This window comes from Neoarius graeffei, chromosome 16 (genome assembly GCF_027579695.1).
Source record: "Neoarius graeffei isolate fNeoGra1 chromosome 16, fNeoGra1.pri, whole genome shotgun sequence".
Lineage (NCBI taxonomy): Eukaryota > Metazoa > Chordata > Actinopteri > Siluriformes > Ariidae > Neoarius > Neoarius graeffei.
In genome coordinates, this window is record NC_083584.1 from 26,959,811 (window position 1) to 26,971,920 (window position 12,110).

Below are 12,110 nucleotides of genomic sequence, written 5' to 3' on the forward strand. Positions count from 1 at the left end.
ATCACAGATAGACAACTTAAGGCTGACAAAGTAAAGGATATTGGTGATAGAGACAGGGACGATAGAAAAAGACCGAGCAAGATTAAATAAGATCGTGATAATAGGAGATTCAATCACAGACACTCCTAGGAGAAAATGTTCCACTATCTCAGTACCATCAATTCACCAGAAGTCAAGCTGTGGCAAGGGCAGCTAATCTAAGTCATCCGAATATTCATCTCTATACCTGTGTAGCAACTACTCTATTGTATTTTAAAGTAAACTTACAGGCATTTGAATTGCTACTGGCTTCCTTATGAGTTAATTCACTCCGTGGCCACTTTATCAGGCAAACCTGAGACACATCACCTACATATTGACTGTAGCCATCAGTGTGTCATCTCCCTTTTGACTTCATCCCTTAACATAACCACGCACCATCCACAGCACCTTGCACGAGTATCCGATATCTTTTGTACACTTTTCTGGACACATCACTCAGCCATAGTCTTATGGTGGTCCGTTTATACGGATTGTCATGGTACAGGGCTACAAACGGTAACTGTATATCTACAAACTACACACCTTCTAACTCAATGTTTTTGGCACAGCCTTTAGAGCCTATAGAGGCACCTCTTGTCTGTATGTGTATGTTTAACCGAGTTTGAGCGTGTTTAAGAATGTAACTGGTGTGCCAGCCTCAGATAGCGATTCCACAGTCGCTGTGTGGTGCCACTGTGTGCTGACTATGTAAGCACTACATGACATAACCTCAGCTTACGATCTAGAGCACCGTCTAGGAAATGAACAGGTTTTGCAATGTCAGTTCGAATCTTGGCGTCGATGTATTTCTGAGCAAGCTTTAATTCAAATAAATTTATTCGGAGAGCATAATTATGTACCCAGGCTCATGATGTACTGTAGCTTCTGTCTCTCAGTCAGAAAAAGGCTGAGCTCAGACCTGCACAGGTCTCTAGTTTCTTTATAATTATTTATTAAAAGTCACTTCATGTCTTAAAGTAATGATGGATGTCGTTTCTCTTTACTTAGTTGAGCGGTTCTTGATATAATATGGATTACTGCAGTTGTGGTGTAGAATAGGGCTACTTACTGTATTTGTATTACTTACTATTTAATCTCAAACCCATTAAGAAGGTGAGAAATTGCACTAATTCACTTTTGACAATTGAAAAGCATTCCAGGTGACTACCTCATGGAGCTGGTTAAGATAATGCCGATCAGGGGCGATTTCTCAGAGACAACAAGGGAAGCCGAGCTTCCCCTAAAATTCTCTCCCCAAACTGCGGCGTCTACGACGTTGAATTCTCATTAAAACAATAACTTGCATAACATAATATATGCCCAAGATTGTATTTATGTTCATAACTATCCTGTAACTTATTTGAGTGATGTCTGACGAACTTGCAGTTCACTATGAGAATCACCTTTGCTGCCAGGCTGTAACCTTTCTTATTTCAATGGACTCTATGGACTGGCAGCAGTGTTGCCAGATTGGGCAGTTTTAAGTGCATTTTGGCAGGTTTTGAACATATTTTGGGATGGAAAACGTCAGCAGTATCTGGCAACACTGACTGGCAGCCGGGTATCTGTTGCAGTCTACGAGACGGCTCTGAACAGCCAATTTCGGCTAGTTGTTATTGGTTAAAATCAACAAAATCGTCACTTCCAGGGAAGCCGGGCTTCTCTGGGACTAAATGCGACAGTGGGTGGGCCAAGAAGCCGGGCTGATAAAGGATTATTGGGGGTAGTGTTTGAAAGACATGAGGAGGGCGGTACTTCGGCGAGGAACACGGAAGCATGATCAGTCCCTAGCGGATGTCGAGAAAGTGTAGTCGTGTGCCAAAGTGCTGTCCGAATTTCTTTTCATATAAACGTTTCTTCTCATTGATGTCTCTGTACATTACTCTTTAAATAAATGTAAATATTACTCGTTGTGCTCCGTTAACTTTCATCCATTCTATCAGTTTGATCATTCGTGAATTCACTCGTTTATTTCATTTGTAGTTCAATCTGGTTGTAGGCTAGCTTGAGCCTTATTGGGATCTGCAGTGCTAGCTGCTAACAGAAATTGGTGAAGTCTCTGGAAAGCACAACCAGCTGGTATGACAGGGTCACAGACCATTTTCTGGAAAAGGAGCAGAGGGCAGAATTTGTGTATAAATAGTGTTCATGTTCATGAATCTGAAGTGTGTATATTGTTCAGTAATGTTAAGAGAATGGTGGGCTCTGTGTTATAGGTTATACCTGGGTATAATATTCAAGGTTCTGTGTGTTGCATAGCCTACCTGGTTATGAATTTCCAGACTGTGTTGCAGAAGATGTTCAAGGTTGTGTTGCACAGCTGGGTGTTGTGTTAAAGACTCTGTGTTGCATATCAGGATATGATGTTCAAGGCTCTTCGTTGAATAGCCAGTGATTTTTGGATGTTTGATATTTTTGACGAAGGATATGAGGCACTAGCCTGGCAAGCCAGACTATAACATGAAATGTACAAGCAAAAATACTTTCTGCCACTAGGTAGGGTTGTCTAGTTCACTATGCTAATGGGGCACACCTTTCTATGCTTTGATATCCGGCCTACAGGTTTTACGATGAATGCGTAAAATGGGCTTCCCCTGTTTTAAAAACCAGCAGCCGCCACTGATGCCAATAGTGTGCAAAGCGTCATCAAGGTAAATGCTGGCTACTTTGAAGAATCTAAAATATGAAACATTTTGTTTTTTAACATTTATTTTGTTTCCTATATACTTCTATAATTAAATAATATTGGCTGACTTTTTTTGTGGTCATCTTCGACTTCTTCAATATTGTGATAGCTGAATGGAATATATCTGATATACCATGACAAAAAGCCATTATTATTATTATTATTATTATTATTATACATTCCTTTCGGGTGTTCAAAGTGTCTCTTTCAAAATTCTCTCAAACTCTTCCATATTTAACAAAGCAAACCTGGCGACCATGTTTGTTTACAAACTGTCACAGTCACTTGCAAGCGCGGAAGTTTTACATCTCCAGTGTGTGATGTCATGCTATCTTGACAACCATGCAATATCGTAAACCATATTCAACGCTCATTCTCCATTAGGTACAGTGACGTAATGCATGTAGGATAAGTGATACGCTAACAATATTGCATGCTATCAAACCACATGAATGAAACCTGCTAGAAGGGACTCGAATAAATGTTTTTATTCCGTCGAAAAAGTGTCCTGTATGTATACAGGTAGTCGTTGACTTACGACTGCGTTTGGTTATGACTGACCAGTCGTAAACCGATCTGGTCGTAAGTCGGCCTATGTTAAATGAACGTAAGTATATTGTGATGTGTAATGATATTGTAATCATCTTAAAGTCTTATTTTATCAACATTTTCTTATTTCATTACCTTGGCTCATTATTTGGTTTAAGTCAAACACTGCATACTACACTGCGTACAGTACAATTCGTTCCTGCCTCAATGTCTTCATATATATATATATATATATATATATATATATATATATATATATATATATAAAATGTGTGTGCGCTTGAAAGTTTGTGAACCCTTTAGAATTTTCTATATTTCTGCATAAATATGACCTAAAACATCATCAGATTTTCACACAAGTCCGAAAAGTAGATAAAGAAAACCCAGTTAAACAAATGAGACAAAAATATTATACTTGGTCATTTATTTATTGAGGAAAATGAGCCAATATTACATATCTGTGAGTGGCAAAAGTATGTGAACCTCTAGGATTAGCAGTTAATTTGAAGGTGAAATTAGAGTCAGGCGTTTTCAATCAATGGGATGACAATCAGGTGTGAGTGGGCACCCTGTTTTATTTAAAAAACAGGGATCTATCAAAGTCTGATCTTCACAACACATGTTTGTGGAAGTGTATCATGGCACGAACAAAGGAGATTTCTGAGGACCTCAGAAAAAGCATTGCTGATGTTCATCAGGCTGGAAAACGTTACAAAACCATCTCTAAAGAGTTTGGACTCCACCAATCCACAGTCAGACAAACTGTGTACAAATGGAGGAAATTCAAGACCATTGTTACCCTCCCCAGGAATGGTTGATCAACAAAGATCACTCCAAGAGCAAGGCGTGTAATAGTCGGCGAGGTCACAAAGGACCCCAGGGTAACTTCTAAGCAACTGAAGGCCTCTCTCACATTGGCTAATGTTAAATGTTCATGAGTCCACCATCAGGAGAACACTGAACAACAATGGTGTGCATGGCAGGGTTGCAAGGAGAAAGCCACTGCTGTCCAAAAAGAGCATTGCTGCTTGTCTACAGTTTGCTAAATATCATGTGGACAAGCCAGAAGGCTATTATATATAATACAGTAACTGTTAAAAGGGCCAATGAGTGCATCACACCAAGTTGACATGCCTAGTTGAAGTGAAAGACTGAATATTGAATCACAACTGCAGTAAACATCAGTAAGAAACAACTGTCTTGACAAAGTCATTAGCAGCACTGAAAGCCCTGATGCATGTCTAATTATAGTAGCAACAAGAACTCCCACTATGGAACACAGCAGAATAGCTCAAGGCTACCTGTTGAAATTAAACTGTAAACTGATCAATGGGTGGGGGTAAAGGGGGAAAAAAGGCTTTTCATTGGTACAGGACTGATGCCAACATACTTCTCAGTGCACACAGCCACACACAGTTTTTTATGCTGGCTGTCTTGCTGCCTGGCAAAGGTTTACTCTCAGGGATAAAGAAGTACTAATCTCTACCTTTCCTTATCACTGGGGTGGTTTCCTCAAGGGTACATCTTTTGCATTGTTAGTGTGTACCTTTTAAGTGGTAATGTGAATGTAGCATACCTTTAAAAATGATTTAAGGTACATAATTGGGCCTTAGGGACCAGTCTTTGTGCATAATTAGCTTTTCGAATAACTATGTGAACCTTCCACCTAAAAGATGCACACTAAAAAGGTGGACCCTTGAAGGCACCAGTCTAGGGACAAGGAAATACAAAAGTATAAGACAGTACTGTTTCCTGTAGCATGGAAGAAATGCTGTTGTCAGTTCCACAGCTACACTCTATAGCTTAGTCAGCGAACTTCATTAGTCACACACCCATAATTAACGCATGTTCTACGCTCCAGTACCAGTGTGTACTATAGATATACACAGTCGAGACAATGACAGAGAGTGCACTAATGAAGCCTCCACTTTAGCAATGAACACTCCCGAGAGCAAAAGCCAAACTAAATAAAAATACAGATTTTATTTTAAAAGAAAAACAATGTCCCTGGGTGCTGCCATCTTACTCACCCCGAGGTTCAAATATCGCGTTCTGAGTACAAATCGTGACGTCAACGACTCCACGTCACATACACGCTACAGCACAGTGAAGTTCTTTTGTATCCACGAAACCCACTAGCCTCGGTAAGTCACATAGGGAGTAGGTGATGTCACGATTTGTACTCAGAGCACGATAGTTGAACCTCGGGGAGAGACTAAGATGTCAAGTCAAGTCAAGTTTATTTCTATAGCGCTTTTAACAATAGACACTATCACAAAGCAGCTTTGCAGAAAATGAAAGGCTTTAAACATGAGCTAATTTTATCCCTAATCTATCCCTGATGAGCAAGCCTGTGGTGACGGTGGCAAGGAAAAACTCCCTCAGACGACATGAGGAAGAAACCTCAAAAGGAACCAGACTCAAAACGGAACCCATCCTCATTTGGATGATAACAGATAGCATGATTATAAATAATTCACTTCTATAACAGTGTCCTATATGGTCACAAAGTATAACTGTGAAATCAGAAAATTCATTCTAGTTTTGACATGAAGTCTGTTTTGTCTCATCTCATCTCATCTCATTATCTCTAGCCGCTTTATCCTGTTCTACAGGGTCGCAGGCAAGCTGGAGCCTATCCCAGCTGACTACGGGCGAAAGGCAGGGTACACCCTGGACAAGTCGCCAGGTCATCACAGGGCTGACACATAGACACAGACAACCATTCACACTCACATTCACACCTACGGTCAATTTAGAGTCACCAGTTAACCTAACCTGCATGTCTTTGGACTGTGGGAGAAACCGGAGCACCCGGAGGAAACCCACGTGGACACGGGGAGAACATGCAAACTCCACACAGAAAGGCCCTCATCGGCCACGGGGCTCAAACCCGGACCTTCTTGCTGTGAGGCGACCGCGCTAACCACTACACCACCGTGCCGCCAGTCAGTTTAGTTGATGTTATAAACTCTTCATTGATGGAAACTTGAGTGCAAAATTGTTCATGACAACTGCAGTCCTAAAGTTCACAAGTCAACTATAGTCTTCAGCCATAAATGTATTATTGTAAGTGTCCAGAGAGTCTTCCAAGTGCGACTTTCGACTGTCCATATGGAGCCGTCCTCCACAGGAGCGAAGTGATGAGACTCCAACCAGACACAGGACATCAGGATGGATTAGGCAGGTATCAGTGCCCAGGGACATTGTTTTTCTTTTTAAAATAAAATTTGTACACAGTATATATGTACAAATATGAACAAGTGAACATTCGGTCATGTATTGTATGGATCTTATCTGTCAGTATAAGGAGCTTAAAGGAGAACTGAAGTCATTGTTAAACTTGCTTTATTTCTTAATTAACATGTTATTCAATTACGTTTTCAGTTTAAGTAACCTTATACTGTATCGTCACTCGTATTGGCAACTAATTGCAATTAAATATTATACTTAGTGGCCTATTCAGTTTTTAGCCATGTTGAATTTAGTTCGTTTGGTCCACGGCAGGCGTCGCTTATCCGCACAATCTTCACGAGACTTCAAAACGTGAAGTGTCAGCCAGGTGTCAGTGCCGCCATTTTGAAAACTGTTTTCCAAATGAAATATTGCACAAAAACGAGTTTAAATGACGATTACTGCCTACTTTTTTCAAACTTTCCTGATTGCTATCAAAACAAACAAAACTTCCGGCTTGATTACATCAGCATTCAAAAGGGGGCGTGGATGCTGATGTCTTTTGACAACGTTGGCAGATGTTGGTCACTTTGATTTCCGCTGTACGTTTTACTTCCGTCCTACGATGTCTCGCACAGGTCTCAACAGATCTCGTTTACGGCCATTGCTTTGACATATGGACTGATATATTACATAGCATATTTCAAACACTCATAACTTGCTATAGCAGCGACAAAATAGCGATCAAAAATGCATTCCGATATTTAATAAAATGAGAAATAGAATTTTGATAAAAAAATTGCCTTCAGTTCTCCTTTAATTTTGGGGTTTTGTTTGGCTTTAAGTGCTCTCTTTAAAAGAGCAATCTGTAATTTGTGGGTCCTTCTGCTTCCTGCTAGGTGAACTGCCGTATCCTTCTCTCTCAGGACCCCATCCCTCAGAGCTATTTTTGGGTAGCTTGCTAAGGCAACAAAGAAACAAACAAACAGCTTAAGTAATGTAAAAAAAAATGCTAACAAGCATAGCTATTTTGTGTTGTTTTATAATATGTTTAGAAAAATAACTTTTTTCAAACCCACCCCAACCCAGACTTTTATTAGATGCCCTGAAATCTCCAGCTCAGACTGAATGAACCTGAATAGACTCAGTGAACTCATTGACTCAACCTACTCATGAACAAGACAGACGCAAACGTCATTCACGACTGAAAGAGCCACTGATTCAAACATCAAATTATAAAAAAGCAAATCTCGGCTGAAAGCTTTGGTAATTTAAAGAGCATGAATCAGGTTTGCCATACATGCAACTGTAAATACAACTTACAATTCAGGGATGTTAAAACACATTTATTATAAAGCACAGAGAAGGAGACCACGAAGCATCCAAGCGGCTGTACAAAATGACATCATCAGCTATCTATAGTACGTCTCTAATATGTATCGGTATGGTGTGAACAGAAGCGTCATCTCTTCATACAGTAACGTAAGACAGAAGTGTATGAGCTTCCAGAAACCCTAGATTAGTGTCCTTGCTCTAGTGTACACTCCAAGAAGCGTGAAAGAACCATGGAACGAGCTTTTTCTCCATCAACGAGCCCAGCACTAGCCTGTTATTACAAAGCTAATAAAAGCAACAATGCTTACATTAGTGTAATTATAGTGTCATGTAACGGAGCAGCCCAAAGAAGGTTTGCATGATGAAACCAGGCGTGCATCAGTCAGAGAAATCCCCCAAGCACTTTTCTCTTCAGCATGGGAAGTGTGTGTGTGTGTGTGTAGGGAATGAAACGTACGGAGGAGGAGGAGCGTCTGCCGTTTACACAAGTGCAACAAATGACAAAAACAAGCAGCAAGGGAAGGCTCGTCTGTTGCCATGGCAGCCAATTAGCCATGGTCGCTTTTTCTGGACCTTTAGGATAATTTATTTAGTTTTCATGTATTTGGTTTGAAAAGAGAGACGAAGAGACATGAAGGAAGAAGACAGAGCAAGAAAAATGTAAGCTGAGTGTTGAAAGTAACATGGCTGTAAGAAAGACAGGAACAGCAGGAATCAGTGAGGATTATAATCTCGTTCTCTCAACCACCAATAGGCCAATAATCAGACACATTCCTTTAAACCATTCCCCCAAGAACAATGGGGTAGTAACTTGAAAAATGAAAACGCTGAACAATATAACAAGCTCCCCGTTTTTCTCAGGACACCGATTTCGTTCGAGGGGGTTGAGCATGCCCTAACTCTTAGAAGTGGATATTGTTTGTTCAAGGAGCCAGAATCTTTCCACCCATGTGTACAAATACAAGCTTTCAGAGTAGCTCTGACTCCCTCAGTACACAGCTCCAATCTCCCAGACCACCTGCTGAAGCTCTTCAGGCTTCCCACACACACACACACACACACACACAGACACACACACACACACACACACACACACACACACACACACACACACACACACACACACACACTTCAGAAGCGCTGCCTACAACACTTTAGCTGTATGTTTTTCCCCCTCACACACACTTTTTTTTCTGATAAACTTCTCTTCTCTCGCTCTCTCTATCCATATTTCCTTCTCCACTTCTTTTTCCTTCCAAAACCATGTCCTTATATAACGTACTACGGGATATTAAATCCGATGCTGATTTTCACAAATTTACAGAAATTAAAGCTTAGATAGTACACTCAATCCTAATTTCCCTTCAAATACAAAGTTAGAAGAACAAGAATGTATCATTGTCCGAATCCCGACAAACTCCACTACAGCTGTCAGGGCAAATGTTGCTGCTAGAACTTCATCTGAATTGAATAAACTTACATCAGATACGGTACATATTTCTCCACATATATTTAACAGTTAATCCATGAAATCGAGTCGTACATGAGTTGACAGCCGACGAGGTGTGTAGCGTCAAGTTGGCTATAAGCCATGTACGACGAGATTGAGTGGAATAACTGTTTTATTCTATCCACATTCACTGGATTTTGAGAAACAGAGCATTTTTATTGTTATTGTTTGCAAATTCCATAAATAAAAACTTTGTACAGAATGTCTGACAAAATCATTTCCGCTTAGAATGTAAACAAACCAGCAAAATGACAGGAGCAATTTGTGAAAAATGTGACGATAATTCTTGGAAAAAAAAAAGATATGTTCTTACCATCAAATACTTTCATTCCATATTTTGTTGCTTTTTTAATAATTTTTTTGGATTTTGTTTTCAAGTAGAGTTTTTTTATTTTGTCCTCGGTTGGTTCAGGAACACGCGCCGCCATTTTGTCTTTCTCTACTCACGGTACATGAGCCTAGTACAGTAGTAGAGTAGCCAATTAGAGCGCACGATTGCTCATATCCAGTGAATGTGGATAGAATAATTAAAATTGCACTCACTAGTGCTCATTCATGCAATCATCCAATCAGCAGCACAGTGCATAAAATCGTGCAGATATGAGTCAAGAGGTTCATTTAATGTTCACATGTGAATGGAGACAAAATGTGATCTGTGTGACTTTAACCGTGGCATGGCTGTTGGCGCCAGATAGGCTGGTTTGAGTATTTCAGAAACTGCTAATCTCCTGGGAATTTCACACACAACAGTGTTGAGAGTTTACACAAAAAGGAGCAAAAGAAGAAAAAAAAAACACCAAGTGAGCAACAAGGATGAACAACAAATGCCTTGCTGATGAGACAGGTCAGAGGAGAATGGCCAGACTGGTTTGAGCTGACAGGAAATCACTACAGGAACTCAAATAATCACTCTTTACTACCATGGTAAGCAGAAAAGCATCTCAGAGGTGTACAGGCTCCAAGAGTAGAGTACACCAGGTTCCATTTCTGTCAGCCAAATCTTTTTTATTGTACTATCTGACATAAGCACACAGTATAAATGATCCATAAATGAGTACAAATGAAAACACTGGATAAAAGTCAATTAAATGCGCATGACTTCACAGCATGCATGAAAAGTTATACTGGAATTATGAGTAATTATGCGTAATTATGTGCAATTATGTTTCACTGATGTTTATTCTGTGTGCAATCACACCACACTGTGTACGTGCCTTGCCCCATTCAAGTAGACAGGATTGTGGTGACGTCTGACTGAAAATAACTGTCTGGGAGTGTTGCCAAACAGCTAGCATGTGCATTGATTTTACTAAAAGGACTTTGGTAGCACTTGAGTGCAGGCCAGAGGGAGTGCCTTTGAGTAGTAAAAATGGACAAATGGATGTCTATAATGTTGTTCTTTACGCATGAAAAACTTCATATATGGACTCAAAGTCATACCCATGTTCTTATCACGCCCACTCAGAGGGGGTCTCAATTCCATATATGGACTCAAAGTCATGCCCATGTTCTTATCACGCCCACTCAGAGGGGGTCTCAATTCCATATATGGACTCAAAGTCATGCCCATGTTCCTATCTATAATATGTAAGGCACGCCCACTCAGAGGGGCTCTCAATTCCATATAGAATAGAATAGAATGCCTTTATTGTCACTATACACATGTACAATGAGATTAAAGCATCTCCAATAACAGTGCAAACAGCGTGTAGAGAGAGAAAGAGGAAGGGGGAGAAAAAAAAAGGGGGGTGTAAGGTGCACAGTCTGAGGTGTATGTGTTGTGTTACACATTATGGAGTGAGGTATTGCACATATAAAATATTGCACAGAGACAGTCACATTATAAATTATTGCACGAGAGAGTCACATTATAAGATAAAATATTACACATTATGAAGTATTGCAAGGTAAGGTAAGGTGCACAGACTTGAGGTGTATGTGCTGTGTGTAAGGTGCACAGTCCTGAGGTGAATGTGTTGCGGTTCACATTATGGAGTGTGGTATTGCACATTATAAAAGTATTGCATAGAGAGTCATCTTATAAAGTACTGCACATTATAAATTAGTAAAATAGTAAAATAAATAGACTATAAAGTCAGGGCATATCCGAGTTCAGGGCGGTTATGGCTTTTGGAAAGAAGCTGTTTTTTAATCGATTTGTCTTTGTCCTGATGCACCTGTAGCGCCTCCCTGAGGGCAACAGGTCGAACAGATCAAAGCCAGGGTGGGAGCTGTCCTTGATAATATTCTTAGCTCTGCTAAGGCAGCGGGAGGTGTAAATGTCCATCAGGGAGGGGAGAGGGCAGCCAATGATCTTCTGTGCTGCCTTAACTACCCTCTGGAGCCTCTCCATGTCTACAGCAGTGCAGCTGCCGTACCATACTGTAATACAGTACGTCAGCATGCTCCTGATGGATGAGCGGTAGAAGGTCAGCAGCAGGTTGGAGCTTAAGTTGTACTTCCTGAGGACTCTCAGGAAGTGTAGCCGCTGCTGAGCCTTCTTAATGACTGCTGTAATGTTTGCTGACCAGGAGATGTTGGCGGAGATGAGGACACCGAGAAACCGGAAGGTGTGGACCCTCTCCACATACACGTTGTTGATGTAGAGGGGGGCTAGGTCGGTGCTGTGCTTCCTGAAGTCAACAATGAGCTCTTTGGTTTTCTTGGTGTTCAGAGCGAGGTTATTTTCTGAACACCAGGCTGCCAAATTCAATACAAATAAACTTTGAATATATGGATACAAAGTCACACCCATGTTCTTATTTATGATATGTAAGGCACGCCTACTTGGAGGGGCTCACAATTCCATATATGGACTCAAAGTCACGCCCATGT

At 40.5% G+C, this 12,110-nt stretch overlaps 1 protein-coding gene across 3 annotated transcripts in view; it reads right to left on the minus strand.

The window, feature by feature from the left end:
- Window positions 1-12,110, minus strand: part of atxn1a (ataxin 1a) — a 244,077-nt gene that overhangs the window by 25,006 nt on the left and 206,961 nt on the right. The gene's annotated exons all lie outside the window — the stretch shown is intronic.